Below are 16,660 nucleotides of genomic sequence, written 5' to 3'. Positions count from 1 at the left end.
ACTTGAGTATCTGGCAGACTTTTACTTAAAAATGAACAAAGGAAAACAATTGACAGTATTTATTTCCAATGATAACATCTGAGCTTTCACACATTTTGGAAGACTTTACGCTTGCCCCTGTAAGTTTGACAACTTCCTAATAAAGACTTTCCTGTTGAGATCAGAGTGACAGTAATGAATGTGACTTTAGTAGATCTGCATAACTTAAGTTTCCAAATGACCTATGGTATAACAAAATCATGCATGGGTAAAAGATCCAGAGAAAAAGTACAGGACAGACAGTAGATTTTAATGTACCAAAATTTAAAAAAAAGAAAGAAAGAAAGAAAAAAGGTCATTATAAATTCCACAATGCAATTAACCATGTGGAATTTGGCTGCATCAATCAAGGTATTAAAATACTGGACTCAATATGTGTGAAGCTGAATTCTCTTCATAAACTTCAACAAAAACAACCCTGGAACAGATTGAATAGAGAAGCAGAAAGATACAGGTTGAGCAATCTCAAGTCCAAAAATCTGAAATCTAAAACTTTTCTAGTGCTAACATTATGCTCAAGGAAAATGATTGTTGGATCAAGCATACAGAATCCAAGTATTCCCCAATCAGAAACGCTTCTGGCCTCAGGCATTTTGGATAAGGGAGCCTCAACCTGTATGGGAACCTAGCTATCTTACATTGAGCTACACAGTAAAAAGAGTTACATAAATGTAAAATAATGCCAACTCTTCTTGCTAATTTTTTTTTTTTTTTTTTTTGTAGAGACGGAGTCTCACTTTATGGCCCTCGGTAGAGTGCCGTGGCCTCACACAGCTCACAGCAACCTCCAACTCCTGGGCTTACGGGATTCTCTTGCCTCAGCCTCCAGAGCAGCTGGGACTACAGGCGCCCGCCACAACGCCCGGCTATTTTTTGGTTGCAGTTTGGCCGGGGCCGGGTTTGAACCCGCCACCCTCGGTATATGGGGCCGGCGCCTTACGGACTGAGCCACAGGCGCCGCCCCATCTTCTTGCTAATTTTTTAATTTTGGAAAATATGTTTTTTGAATAAAAATGTTATTTGTTACATGGTATGGGTTTTTTAATAATTTAATAAATATTTTCATTACTTCAATTTTAATTTTTTTTTTTTTTTTGTAGAGACAGAGTCTCACTTTATGGCCCTAGGTAAGAGTGCCATGGCATCACATAGCTCACAGCAACCTCCAACTCTTGGGCTTGAGCGATTCTCTTGCCTCAGCCTCCCAAGTAGCTGGGACTACAGGTGCCCGCCACAACGCCTGGCTATTCAATTTTAATTTTTAATATATCTAATATAAATGTATAACCCCACATATACAAAAGCTCTTTGGGTTCCTTAGTAATTTTGAAGTGCAAAATTATTCCATGTCATTTGCTACTACTTCTACGTCTCCCTCACCTCTCCACACTCATCGTGTCTTCTTTGAATATTATATATCATAGCTATTCCCATATAACCTTTTGGCACTTAAATCAGTTCAGGCAAAATGTGGGCGAACCATCTGGGGCATGTGTTAACAGACTCCAGATCCTATCCAGGACTACTGAATCAGAATCCCTGTTAGGGTGAGGTCCCAGGGATATGGATTTCAGCATATTCTACAGGGAATGCTTGCGGTCTGCTTATATTTGAGAACCACTTCTCCAAATCATGCATCTTTAGAAAATAGTGTAAAGAGTTCTTTGATGTAGTAAGGTTTATAATCCCTGCATCATTTTAAGGACCATAATTGGGCAGCATTCACTTTTGTTCCTAAGAAATCTATATCAGACAATAAAATATCACTGTACACATATGTGCTTTTATAATAGTAGAGGGATAAGTTTTCATAGAAATAAAGTATAAATTTAGGCAAGAGTCTACTCCCAAGAATTTTTTGATTGGTGTTTCCCCCCATTTTTCTGTTGCTGTTTTATCTACACATTGTGATCATTTACACTGTAAACAAATTGGTATCAGACATAAAAAATATTTCAGAAAAGCATTTACTCGTAAAATTTCCATTTATCATAGGCTAGAATGTAACATTGCTAATAACACTTTTTCTCTGTAAACTGTGTTGTTATATTTTGATATAGCAACATTTAAATACATGAAAAAATACAGCAAATATTTACCCCAAAAGAAACATGCAATCAACACCAGAGTAGAATTACACCTGAGATTCTCTGGGCTCTCAAAATTGTAATGTAAATTAGCCAGGGTAATTTGACACAGAAGCAGGATTGCACTAGATTTGTAGTAGATCTAAAAATACTAGGGGTAAGTATGGGAGAAATTATACTCAAATTAGGATACTACATGTGGCTAAGGAAGTACCGCAATGTAAACATGGGCATTATTAATTCCAATTGTACCGAAAACACCATTGTACCCAACCCAAGTCTTGTTCAACATTGAAAATGAACAAATGACATTCTTAACCTTTGGGGGGTTCTTTGCTTTCTCGTGAAATTTGAGGATATAGAATCACATGTACAACATTCGCTACAATTCATTGGTGAGGTTTATGATTCCCCTGGAGCCCACTTAAGAAGCACCTGATGCTCTATAGACTCAGGGTAAAGAAGGATGCCTGGGTCCTCATCCAGGTAACAGACCCAATTTATCTTCCAAATAAGGAGTAAGATCACCCATGAACTTTTAGTACCCATTTCAAAACTTAGAGCTGTCTTAGTAACTGCCTACTATGGTGAAGAATTTCTCATGAAAATAATCGCAAGATGTTGCATGATGAAAACATCATCTTCATTGACACAAGTTTTCCTGTGCAGTGATAACATGCTAACCTGCTCCTCAGTTTCTTAATTCATGAATCCTGTGTCATCAAGGGCTGCTAAAACTAAAGGAATAAGGGACATAATCTAACAATTAGGGCAGACTATATAAGGTGAGTGTGACAGATTATTTTACTATCTAAAATGGGTTCTTGAATCACAGGAGTACCTTTTTACTAGCTCTTTAAATTAATGAGTTTATGAATGATCCTTGCATATATATAAGAATATATGGGGCCTGGAGCTGTGGCTCACGCCCATAATTCTAGCATTCTAAGATGCCGAGGCAGAAGGGATCACCTCACTTCAGGAGTTCCAGACCAGCCTGAGCAGAAGACCCCATCTCTACTAAAAATAAAAAAACTATCTAGGCACCTGTAGTCCCAACTACTTGGGAAGCTAAGGCAGAAGGACTGCTTAAGCCCAGAAGTTTGGGGTTGCTGTGAGCTAAGAAGCCATAGTGCTCTAGTAAGACTCTGGCCCAAAAAACAAACAAAAGTTGCACAGTTCAAATCACCTAAGAACTGCTACTTTATTTCAACAGAATGTTCAATGAGGACACCACTAAAATCACTTTGCCAAAAGTATGCTCAAGGTTGCCACCAGAAGATCTCAAAGCAGACACAGGAAAAGGGAGGAGAAATAAAAGGCAGGCACTCCCCAGAGGGCAGAGATAGTAGGTGAACAGTGCTAATAAACGCATCTGAAATTAACTGGCTCTCCCCTCAGCTGTGACCTCAATGCAAACAACCTTCCATTAGATGGTCCTTAAAAAGTTATTTGTTCCCTAGGCACTATTCTATTTGTTTGTTTGTTTGTTTTTTTAGATAGAGTCTCACTTTGTCATCCTGGGTAGAGTGCTGTGACCATCACAGCTCACAGTAACCTCAAACTCTTGGGTTTAAGCGATTCTCTTGCCTCAGCCAAGTAGCTGGGACTACAGGCGCCTGCCAGAACGCCCAGCTATTATTTTTTAGAGATGAGGTCTCGCTCTGGCTCAGGCTGGTCTGGATCATGTGAGCTCAGCCAATCTGCCCTCCTCGGCCTCTCAGAGTGCTGGGATTACAGGCATGAGCCACCACGCCTGGCCTCTATTTTTTTTTAATCCCTTCGCACCTCCTCATTGTCCCTGTCCATCCATACCAATATCGTATTCTCAAACTCAAACTACAAACAAGTTCAAGTTCCCCCACTCCCTCCTAACCCACAGGTGTTTTTTTGTTTGGGTTGGTTTTTTGTAGAGACAATGTCTCACTTTATCACCCTCGGTAGATTGCCGTGGCATCACAGCTCACACCAACCTCCAGCTCTTGGGCCTAGGTGATTCTCTTGCCTCAGCCTACCGAGTAGCTGGGACTACAGGCGCCTGCCACAATGCCCGCTATTTTTTTGTTGTTGTTGCAGTTTGGCCATGGCCAGGTTTGAACCCACCACCCTCGGTATTATGGTCGGCGCCCTATCCACTGAGCCACAGGTGCTGCCCCACAGTTTTTTTTTTTTTTTTAAGTAAACTCTTTTAGAATAACTTTTAGATATATAGAAAAGTTGCGAAGGATTCCTATATACCCCCCACACACACACACACAGAGCCTGTTTCCCCACTGTTTACTCCTAAACTACCATTTGTCATTGATCAAAGTAAAGAAATCAACATTGGTATATTACCAGGAACTATAAACTTCAGGCTTTATTTTGATTTCACCAGTTTCTCCATTAAAGTCCTTTTTCTGTTTCAAGATCCAGCCCAGGATTTCACACATTGCATTATGTCTGTGAGAGTTTCAGTCTTTTTCTGTTTTCCATGACCTTGACAATTAATTTTGAGGCATTCTGGCTGAGTACCCTGTAGAAAATCTCTCAATCTGAATTTGTCAGATGTTCTTCCCTTCAAAGGAAGGAATTAGGCTCTACCTCCTAAGCATGGGGGTGGGGGGAGCTGGAGGGGAGTCAGTTGCTATACATATTTGGGATTCTTCTGTAAGAAAGATTTGCCTCTTCTCTATTTAATCATTTATATCAATGTGGTCTCATGAATATTTATTTTGATATATGAGTTACAATCTGATACTACATGATTTATTTTATAGTCCAAATGTTCCAGCCTTGGCCATTGGAAGCTCTTCGACACACTCCAACATTTTGGGTTTTTCCCAGTCTTTACTTTCTACAAGATGCTCCAGGCCCATCTTCTATTTTCTCTACCTAGAACTAACCATTTCTCACAACACACTTTCTTTTCCTTTAAAGCCACCATCCATGGCCGCACCTGTAGCTCAGTAAGTAGGGTGCCAGCCACATACACCTGGGCTGGCAGGTTTGAACCAGGCCCAGGCCTGCTAAAACAACAATGACAACTGCAACCAAAAAATAACCAAGCCTTGTGGTGGGCACCTATAGTCCCAGCTACTTGGGAGGCTGAGGCAAGAGAATCACATAAGCCCAAGAGTTTGAGGTTGCTGTGAGCTGTGAGTTGCATGGCACTCTACCCAGGGCAACAGCGTAAGACTCCGTCTCAAAATAAATAAATAAAGCCACCATCCAATCTCCTGCCATCACAGCCAAATTTCCTAGAGAAATCTGCTTCCTTCATGATGGCAGTGACCCTCTCCCATGAAAAGCTCTCTGTGCTTAGTAAAGCATCACAGGAATGGAGAAGCATGAATCCTATGTACTCAATTTTGATATGAGGACAATTAATGACAATTAAGGTCATGGGGGGGAGGAAAAGCAGAGAGAGGGAAGAAGGGAGAGGGGTGGGGCCTTGGTGTGTGCCACACCTTTTGGGGGCAAGACATGATTGCAAGAGGGACTTTACCTAACAAATGCAATCAGTGTAACCTGGCTTATTGTACCCTCAATGAATCCCCAACAATAAAAAAATAAAAATGAAAAAGAAAAAAAAGAAAAGCTCTCTGTGGACTTATAGGACACTGCTCTATTGGGGGGGGGCGACTCATCCTCTTTACAAGTCTTTTTGCTTATGAATCTAGGATCTAGGATAAAATCCTAGAAATCCTCATTTGTCCCCTCCTCTGAATCTCAATATTGCCTTACACAATGTCATCAGTGACTCTCTTCTGAATGTGTAACTCTAGCCTTAACTTCTCTCCACAACTCCAAGACAGTTCTTTACAGCTGCCCCCAGACACTTTCCTGGGCATGAAAAGGTACTTGGGAAGACGTCCAAATGGACCATTCACTTAGTGTGTTACCATATCTGGATGCAGTCACAGAAGATGCTAAAAGATGCCTATCATCAGCCTCGCTGCTCCTTAGGTCTGCAAAGAATGGTTTCTCCACACAGGAGAGACAATAACTACTTCACCAGAGAAGAGATAGGAAAGCACTGGGTGGAGGAGAGTGCTCGGTTAATTCCATGTTTCAGAATAAAAGCAGAAGGCAGAATTCAAAGAGGGTCTCCTAGATCAGATCAGGAGAAACTTGGATGACAAAAATCTTTAAGACATCCATATCTGAATCTTGGCTGGGCTTGGCAGCTCACACTATAATCCCAGCACTTCAGGAGGCCATGGTAGGAAGATTGTCTGAGACCAGGAGTTCAAGACTGGCCTGAGCAACACATCGAGACCTTGTCTTCACAAGGTCTCCACAATTTAAAAGTCCTTATCTTATGTGTTTGTTACCTAATGATCAGCAATAAACCCCTAAAATTTTTTAAATCAGGAACACTAAGTGTGTATGAAGAAAAGGGAAGCAGATGAGGGAGAGGAGCAAAGGCAGCCTGAGCGCTGGCCTGCCAGGTGGTGAGCCCCAACCACCTCAGCCAGAGAGGGCCAGAGTTAACCCGCCCGGCCTCAACGCCAATCCATTCCTTTACCCTTAGTCCCTTATTTATCCACCAGTTACCAATTGTCCAAACTCAAGACAGGTTAGACATTTCTTGGGATAGTGAAAGCACGGGGGTGTTTAAAGGCAAATTCTCCCCTGAGATTCCTCCCTAAGGTTTTTAGTTTATACAACTGATCCCTAATTCTTCCCACCACCACTGCCCTGTTTTATAAAGAATACTCAGTGACAAGTATATCCGCCCCCCCATATATATGTATGTATGTTTGTTTGTTTGGGGGGGGGGTTGGAGGGGGAAATAATTTCACTCAGTTGCCCTGGGGTAGAGTGCTGTGGCGTCACAGCTCACAGCAACCTCAAACTCTTGGGCTCAGTTAATCCTCTTCCTCAGCCTCCCAAGTAGCTGAGATACAGGCACCCACTACAAGACCCAGCTAGTTTTTCTATTTTTAGTAGAGACGGAGGTCTTGCTTTGCTCAGGCTGGACTTGAACTCCTGAGCTCAGGCAATCCATCTGCTTCAGCCTCCCAGAGTGCTAGGATTATAGGCGTGAACCACTGCACCTGGTTTATTTTTTTTAAAGCAGGTATAATACAGTGAGTTTGCTGGGATCGCACTTGATCAAAACTAAATGAAATACATGTATTAAAGAAACTGACTGGGCCTCTATAGAACAATGCTAGCACTAGGTATCTCTGGATAGAAGAATTAGGTGACTTACTTTCTTTTGGTCATTTAAACATTTTCTAAATATTGTAAAATGAACACATACCTGTTTTTGTAGTCGTTTAAAAAAAGAGAATCACAACTGTTGTAAAAACAAAACAACTATAATCAACTCTTAGCTCCAGGAAGGAGACAAGGGCCTAGCTAATCCACTTCTCCACGCAAGAATGCGCTTTCTCTACTGAGACTAACTGGTGTACATGTCTCCAGGGACATCTGTTGTCACTGCAAGGCAACCCCTTCCACAGCAGCTGAGGTCAAGCATCGGAAACTTCTGTCTTCCACAGAGCTAAAACGGGCTTCCCCGGAGCCCCGTTGCACTGGTTCAGCTCTGCCCTCTTGATTCTATCATAACTACATACTCTGCTTATTACGTTTACTGCTTGCTGGTTTATCTTTCTCTGTCCCTTTTCCTTAACTAAACATATTTTTTATATTTAAAATTCATGTCTCTTAGTCCATTTTCTGTTGCTTTTAACAGAATACCTGCAACTGGGTAATTTATAAAAAGATATGTACTTTTTACAGTTATGAAGACTGAAAAGTCCAAGATTAAGAGGCCAGATCTGGTGGGAACTTTTTTTCCGGTAGGGACTCTACAGAGTCTGGAGATGACACATCACATGGAGAGGGGCTTGACATGGCAACGTAAAATCTCAAGTCTCTCTTCTAATAAAGCCACCAGTTCTCCTCCCATTATAACCCAGTAATCCATTAACCCATGAGTCCAGGGACAAATGAATCCATTCATGCAGGCAGAGCCTTCATGACCCAATTAAATTTCAACATGAGGCGTCTTTTTTCCGGGGGGGGGGGGTGTAGGGTGGGGGGGGGTGACAAATATTCAAACCCTAGCAGCATCTATTGTAAACAGACTGTTGTGTTGAGGAAAAACACAGTCTGCCTTGTAATTGAAATGTTGAGTCTTTAATTATTGATTTGTTTGGATTTAAAGTCTACCAACTTGCTGTCTTCCACTTGCACTTCCCAATTTTTTCTCTGTTGCTCCTTTCCTTCATTCTGTTTTCTCGTGGGGGGGGGGGTGTTGTTTGTTTTTTGAGACAGTCTCATTCTCCCTCTGGGTAGAGTGCCCTAGAATCATCATGGCTAATACCAACCTCAGTCTTTTGGGCTCAAGTGATCCTCTTGCCTCAGACTCCCCAGCAGCTGAGACTATAGTGCCCACCATGATGCCCAGTTAGTTTTTTCTATTTTTAGTAGTAGAATCCTGCTCTTGCTCAGGCTGGTCTTGAACTCCTGAGCTCAAGCAATCCACCTGCCTCAGCCTCCCAGAGTGCTGGGACTACAGGTTTGAGCCACCACGCCTAGCCCCTTCCCTGCATTCCTTAGCAAATTTTCACACCCCACCCAAACCTAGGGAATTAGAAGCTGTGGGTAGAATCCAGCAATTAGAGTTTCCGGACTCACCAGGTGATTCTCCTGTTCACTAAACTTCAGAAACCACTGCTCTAGGGCTAACGTTATGCACACTTAACACAGTCGATATATATCACCTCACAGATGCATCTATCTTCTAATTTCTGTTTAAAATGAATTATAAAGTCTCCTCATCTTTCCAAATTCCCTACCACTCTCTTACATCACCCACACTCTTCCAATAGTTTCATGAGAATTATTTGTCTTTCCAATATTTTCTCCTTGGTCTTGAGCAATACTGCCAGAATACAGACTATCTAATTTCTAAAATACACGTCAGACGTTACTCCCTTAACTCCCCCCCTCAAAGCGATGCATCCTACCAAACTCCTTCACCCCTTCACTGCCCCTTTATCATGAACACTGCCAGCACAACAATTTTCTTGTAATGCCAACCTGTGCAGAGAATATTTTCTGTTCATTGAAATGCTCTCTTACCCTTTCCAGCTGAAGACCCTCTACCACTATTTAGTGTAACCTTCGCTCTTCACCTGCCTACCACAAGCTCCTGGCTTTCATGCTTATCAAGTCATGAGGCTGGATGGGATCAAGGGGAATTTTGCTTGCTTTAGCAGAAAGGCAGGCAAAAAATAATGCAGCCAAAAGATAATTACTATAACAGAGCTGGGAAGAGCAGTGTTCCTGCAGCTGCAGTGGACTTCCTCTTGGAAGTTCCAAAGTAAGATCTCCCCCAGGCGTGGCACCATCTGAGGGGTTCTCTCCTTATATAACAAACGCACTCTGGCCTGGATCCACAAACAGAGCAAATCAAGACGAGTGAGCTATTTTGGACATTTCAAAAAATCCAAAGAAACCACATATTTGAGCATGAGAAGTGTGTGAAGGATTCTGGGACTTTCAGGAGGTTATGCCAACTCAGGGCACTAACGTCAGCTCATGCTGTTTAGGAAGTCTAACTGGCAATTTCATGTGTTTCGATTCATTGATTCCTTTTAAAATAAGAAAACAAATGCTTGTCTGAATGTAGTTGGTTCAGTAGAGAGGCTCGTTCAAAACACGGGTCCAAAAAAGAAGTAAAAAAAATCAGAAAACAATAATTTAAAAAACACAGACACAGCACGAAGACAGGTGCTTTCCCACAAATGGGAACTAGTGAAAACAATCCAGATCCTTTAGTTTAAGCAGCGCTCCACAGCCTTGGCTACAAGTGATAATTAACCGGGGAGAGTTATAAATTCCTGGCATTCTCAGGCCACACCTCAAGCCAATTAATCTCCAGGGGCGGGACACAGTATTAGTGTTTTTTAAATGTCTTCAGGCAATTTAATGTGCAGCCAAGTTTGAGAACCCAGCCTTCTTGCTCCAAGTGAGGGCCACCAGACAGAGAGCAGCTCTCTAACATACAATGCTTGTTATAAACGCAGAATCTTTTTTTTTTTTGCAGTATTTGGCCGGGGCTGGGTTTGAACCCGCCACCTCCGGCATATGGGGCCAGTGCCCTACTCCTTTGAGCCACAGGCACCACCCATAAACGCAGAATCTTAAATCCTATCCCCAATCTACTGAATCAGGATCTGCATTTGAACAAAATTCCCAGGTGATTCACCCATTAAAATCTGAAAAGCAGCTGGAGCCTGTAATCCTAGCACTCTGGGAGGCCCAGGGCAGAGGATCCCTTGAGGATCCCTTGATCTCTCTCTCTCTCTAAGAGTGAGACCCCACCCTCTACTTAAAAAAAAAAAAAAAAATAGAAAAAATAGTCGGGCATTGTGGTGGTGGGCATCAGCAATCCCAACTACATGGGAGGCTAGATAGCTTGAGCCTAAGAGTTTGAAGTTGCTGTGAGCTATGACGCCCTAGCACTCTACCTCAGGGCAACAGAGTGAGGCTATCTCAAAAAAAAAAAAAAAAAAAAGGGCTGTAAACTCTCTAAGATAAATGACCAGTATAAGTCCATTATTCAGTCTATTAACCTGTAAATGACATTGTCGTGGAACATTTATGAGTAGGGGCTTTTCCATTCTTCAAATTACCCTCAAATTTTCCTTAACACACATAAGAAAAAGGATGTAAGAACTGGAGGATAGATATTCCCCAGTCTCTGCAGTGATGTTTTTTCCTTTTGTGGGGGGAATAAATTCAGCCAAACCACAATCATAGTAAATTGCAGCTTGTAAGTTACACTAAGATTTGTCCTGTCCCCCCACACAAAAGAGGTAATGTCAACTACTGCTGTTTTTATTCCCCAGCATATGTTTGAATCCAAATAATTGAAAACCTAATTTGGGGTAAAAATTTTATACTTCATCTAAAGACTGAGCCTCTCTTCTAAAACCTCAGGGAATTTTTATTTTAGGTTTATTTGTTATGGATTCTGCTTCCTACCTAGCCACATGCAAAATGGGATAATTAAAACTAAATTAAATTGGCAGTGCCTGTAGCTCAGTGGGTAGGGCGCCAGCCATGTACACGGAGGCTGGTGGGTTTGAACCCAGCCCTGGCCAGCTAAAAAGCTAAAACAACAATGACAACTGCCATCAAAAAATAGCCATGCATTGTGGCAGGCACCTGTAGTCCCAGCTACTTGGGAGGCTAAGGCAAGAAATCACTTAAGACCAAGAGGTTTTCTTCTTCTTTTTTTTTTGCAGTTTTTGGCTGGGGCTGGGTTTGAACCCACCACCTCCAGCATATGAGACTGGCGCCCTACTCCTTTGAACCACAGGAGCCACCCAAGACCAAGAGTTTTGTGAGGTTTCTGTGAGCTGTGATACCATGGTACTCTACCAAGGGTGATAGCTTGAGACTCTGTCTCAAAAATTAATTAATTAATTAATTAAATCAACATTTGTTAAGCACCTTATTAGGATTACGTAGCCCTGTGTGACCCTATTGCAGAGATTTTTTTTTTTTTTAATCTTTTCTTCCCCTAAGCATTTACTAATTCAGATAAAGGGCTACTCCATTTTCTAAGTCCTAAATAATTTTGAAAATAAAATTTAAAGAACAAAAAGTTGATTAATAACTAATCAAAGTGAAGTTCATGCCTACAGCTTCAGGTACTCAGTAGACTGATGGCTTGAGCCCTAGAGTTTCAGACCAGGCTAGACAACGTGCAGAGGCTGGGACCCTGTCTCAAAAATAAATAAATAAATATAAATAAATACAAAAAAATGATTAAACATGTTCATAATCAAGAATCAATACACTATGAGCAGATTATACCATCATTTTAGGCATTAAGTCTAAGGATTCCTTAAAGAAAGTTACAGAAGTTGTAGAACTTGAGGTTCATAAGTATTTCCTTTGTTCTCAGAAAAGAAGGGACTTCCCCTGCTAAGCCAATTAGAGCTTAAGTCAAGGTGAGAACAGCTCCTGGCTGACAAGATTGGCACTGACACCTCAAAGCTCACCTCAAAGCTCACTATTCTCATGCTTTAAAATGCATAACAACAACTCAATGGGTTCCTCCAAGCTCACTTGGAAAGTCACATAAAGATGACTTTCTCCCAAACATAATAATGTTCCTTCCCTCAGTACACAGGCTTAAGATACTCAATACTTATTTTAGATACTAAAGCTCCATCACAATGGCAAGTGAAGTATTGAGAATAATTTTCTAAGTACTATGAATTTACAGCACACCAACTATATATATATCCCTGTTCTAAGTGTTTCACCCCCATAAAATTAATTTCCACCACAAGCCCTTACGCCAAGCCCTTACAGCATCACCATCCCTGTTTTAGAGATAAGGAAAATGCAGCCCTAGAAGATGGGCAATTTTCTCAAAGTCATGCAGCTGAGGAGTGGTGGCAGGGAGATAGCACCCTGGCATTTTAGGGTTCATGATCTTAACTGTGAGAGCTGCGCAGCTTCTCGAGAAGCTGCTGTTACATTCTTGAAGATCAGTTGCAGTAGTATCCCTTGACTTTTTCCAGTCCTTTGGAAAGTCTGCCTTCCTGATATCTAGCTATGTTTCACCACAGCACTCCCAAATTGACATTACTTTAGAGCTCAGCTAGATGGCTTCCACAAAAGACAAATAGTTTAGTATTATCATAGTTGGTTGGTTTGGTTTCCTCTAGAAATGTCTGGGGTCAGGAAGAAATGATATACAAATACCTAAAGCCAGAGCATCTACCATATTCTGATGACTGAAGATATAAAAAAAAAAAAAATCTTAGGGGGTGGCGCCTGTGACTCAGTCGGTAAGGCGCTGGCCCTGTATACCGAGGGTGGCAGGTTCAAGGCCGGCCCCGGCCAAACTACAACAAAAAAATAGCTGAGCGTTGTGGTGGGTGCCTATGGTCCCAGCTACTTGGGAGGCTGAGGCAAGAGAATCCCCTGGGCCCAGGAGTTGGAGGTAAGCTGTGACGCCACGGCACTCTGCCAAGGGCAATAAAGTGAGACTCTGTCTCTACAAAAAAAAAATAAATAAAATCTTAGGATGAAAACTCTGTCCATTTCTGCTAGTGAAGGGAAAGAGATGAATGCTTTTCACGCTGAAGAAGGCAAAGAAAAAAAGAACATAAGAAAAGCCAATAAAATAAACATGGAAAAACATCTGTTTTTTAAACCAGATGTTTTAGGTACCAGGAGCACTGAAGTCTCCCATAGTGATTAGCAAGTCACATTAAAGATATAGTTAGGAATATCCACTGCACCCACATCTTTTGTAGTAAAAATCTACAGAGCTGTAAGGTTTTTTTAATTTTCTTTTTATTTTATTTATTTATTTATTTGAGACAGAGTCTCACTTTATGGCCCTCAGTAGAGTGCTGTGCTGTCACAGCTCACAGCAACCTCAAACTCTAGGGCGTAAGCAATTCTCTTGCCTCAGCCTCCGAGTAGCTGGGACTACAGGTGCCCACCACAACGCCTTTTTTTTTTTTTTTTTTTTTTTTTGAGACAAAGTCTTGCTCTGGCTCAGGTTGGTCTTGAACTCCTGAGCTCAGGGCAACCCACCCATCTTGGCCTCCCAGAGTGCTAGGATTACGGCGTGAGCCACTGCACCCAGCCTACAAAGCTGTAAGTTAAAGTTCTAAAGTCTTAGTGGTGGTAGCAACACAGTTATTGAGGCTGGTGCCATCTAGAACAATCTTTAGAAGAACAAATTTTGGCCAAAACATTTCAACTAACAGCATTTGTCTTTCTCCTCTTTTAAAACAAATCTCTGGTTTCCAGAGGCCATATATCTAGGTTAAACTTTCCAACAATCTCAAATAAGTGGATCATGGCTGAAGGACCAAGATAAAAAGCAAAAAACCATTTTACACCCAGTTTTTCCCCCAAATATTCATGGATTTATTCTCAGAATTGAATTAAGTATCTGAGAAACACATTATTTAGGGGAGCCTCACACTGCCTACATGCAAGACTTAAACCCTCGTTTGTTTTTATTTTATTTATTTATTTTGAGACAGAGTCTCATTTTATCACCCAGGCTAGCGTGCCAGCCCAGCTCACAACAACCTCAAACTCTAGGGCTCTGATGATCCTTTTGTCTCAGCCTCCAGAGTAGCTGGGACTACAGGCACCCACCATGACGCCCGACTGTTCTTTAGAGATGGGGTTTCACTCTCGCTCAGGCTGGTCTCAGACTCCTGAACTCAAGGGATCCTCCCACCTTGGCCTCCCAGAGTGCTAGGATTATAGGTGCAAGCCACCAAGCCCTGCCTAAGCCCTAGTTTTTTAATAAACTTTGATGGCAACTGTAGTATCACTATCCAAGACACCACGGGCAAGAAACTCCTTTCTCCTCTCACGCATTGGTGGTGGGCAGCCGTGTTGACAGTTCCCTCCCTATACGAGCCCCAAAACTGCTCCAGGGCCCCCAGGACAAGAAGGTGTGTTGCCCTCTGGTGTGGAGCTCTCCAGAGATGAGTCCCACGGCCTTGTGTTTTCTCCTCATCTCTTTGATGTCAACAGCTAATGCAAGTTCTTTGGACCTTACCAGAGATGCTGGTCATTAATCCTGAAGGACTCTTGGTCTGTCTTCTACCAGTGACACAGTCTGAAGCTACGAAAGGCAAACGCCACATGTTCTCACCTACATGTGGAAGCTGAAAAAATTCACCTGATGAAGGTAGCAAGTAGGATGATGGTGACCAGGGGCTGGGAGGGATTCGGGGAGGAGGAATAAGACAGATTGGGTAAAGGTACAGAAATAAAGCTAGTTAGGAGGAATAAGTTTCAGTGTTCAACAGCAGATGGGTGACTATAGTTAATAATTTACCATGCATTTCAAAACAGCTAGAAGAAATTTGAAATGTTCCCAGCACAAAGAAATGGTAAATATTTGAGGTGCCAGATAAAAGATATAGCTATGGAATATCCACTGCACCCACATCTTTTGTAGTAAAAATCTACAGAGCTGTAAGTTTTTTTAATTTATTTTATTTTATATTTATTCATTTGAGACTGTCTCAAATGAATAAATAAATAAAATAAAAAGAAAATTACCACTATGCATCTTCTGCCTGTATTGAAATATCACATGTAATCCATACAATATGTATAATTATTATGTATAAATAAAAAAAGTACTACTGAACCAGAAACTCTGGGAGGAAAACATAACATGACCCCAGCTTAACAATGGATAATCACAGCCTAAGCCAGATCAAGATTCCATCTTTAAAAATATAGGTGGGCGTTGTGGTGGGCGCCTGCAGTCCCAGCTGCTCGGGAGGCTGAGGTAAGAGAATCACTTGAGCCCAAGAGTTTGAAGTTGATGTGAGCTGTGATGCCATAGCACTCAACCCCAGGGTGACTAAGTGAGACTCTGTCTCCAAAAAAAAAAAAAGAATGGATAATTAGGCCCAGCGCAGGAGCTCACACCTGTAATCCCCACACTTTGGGAGGTCCAGGTGGGCGGATCACCTGAGCTCTTGAGTTGGAGACCAGCCTGAGCTAGAGAACCCGTCTCTAAAAATAACCAGGTGTTGTGATTGGTGCTGTAGTCCCAGAGATTTGAGAGGCTGAGGCAAGAGAATCACTTGAGCCCATGAGTTACAGGTTGCCATGAGCTATGACGCCAGGGTACTCTGAGGGGGGATGAGGGAGACGACAAAGAGAGACTGTCTCAGAGGGGATGGGGGTGGGGGATTGGGGGTGGGGAAGTATGGATAATTAATTAAAATAACCACAGGCTCAGGGCCAATAGCTCAGCAGTTAGGGCGCCAGCCACATACACCTAGGCTGGTGGGTTCGCACTCAACCTGGGCCTGCTAAACAACAATGAGAACTACAACAAAAAAATAGCCGGGCATTGTGGCAGGCACCTGTACTCCCAGCTACTCAGGATGTTGAGGCAAGAGAATCACTTAAGCCCAAGAGTTTGAGATTGCTGTGAGCTGTGATGCCACAACACTTTACCAAGGGTGACATAGTAAGACTCTGTCTCAAAAAAAAAAAGAAAGAAAAATTAGAACAACAACAAAAGCAACTTAATGCAAAAAAAAAAAAAAAGATGTAAATCATTACTATTCTGTGTGGTTCTTGCCTCTGATTTCCACAGGGGTATTAATCAGTTATCACCTCTTGAGGAACTAGAATGTCCACACAGAGACCTGGCTCTTCACCAAGTATGACTCACCCCAGTCTATAAATTCCTGGTTGTCAATCCCCTGGATGACCCCTGACTTAAGATCCAGCACTGCTGTGTTTAGACCCTGCTCAGGAGGGGACCAATGGTCAGGGAAAGAGCACAGAGCAGCTTTCTAGGGTCAGGCAGGCCATCCACCCTGAGCCCTGGAGTTCCTGGCCCCAGACACACATGGATTAGATGAAGTCTCACCCACAAGCAATACCACTGTGTGCACCCTGTAATAACATGATACGATTCTGAGAACAAAAACAAAAGGGAGTGGCCATTACATAATAGCCAGAGCAAAGAGAAAGCAGGGAAGACATTTAATCCTCTTCCTTAT

At 42.1% G+C, this 16,660-nt stretch overlaps 1 protein-coding gene and 1 non-coding gene across 4 annotated transcripts in view; one reads left to right on the top strand and one right to left on the bottom strand.

The window, feature by feature from the left end:
- The window catches only part of AFF1 (ALF transcription elongation factor 1), a 204,708-nt gene that overhangs the window by 129,392 nt on the left and 58,656 nt on the right, over positions 1 to 16,660 (bottom strand). The gene's annotated exons all lie outside the window — the stretch shown is intronic.
- Positions 13,170 to 13,238, top strand: LOC128593129 (small nucleolar RNA SNORD38). Its single transcript, XR_008382265.1, has one exon. It is a non-coding gene; the product is annotated as a small nucleolar RNA SNORD38 (small nucleolar RNA).

The sequence above is a fragment of the Nycticebus coucang genome, chromosome 1 (assembly GCF_027406575.1).
Source record: "Nycticebus coucang isolate mNycCou1 chromosome 1, mNycCou1.pri, whole genome shotgun sequence".
NCBI lineage: Eukaryota > Metazoa > Chordata > Mammalia > Primates > Lorisidae > Nycticebus > Nycticebus coucang.
Note: the sequence above shows the minus strand (reverse complement) of the source record. Positions and strands in the feature narration are given on the sequence as shown.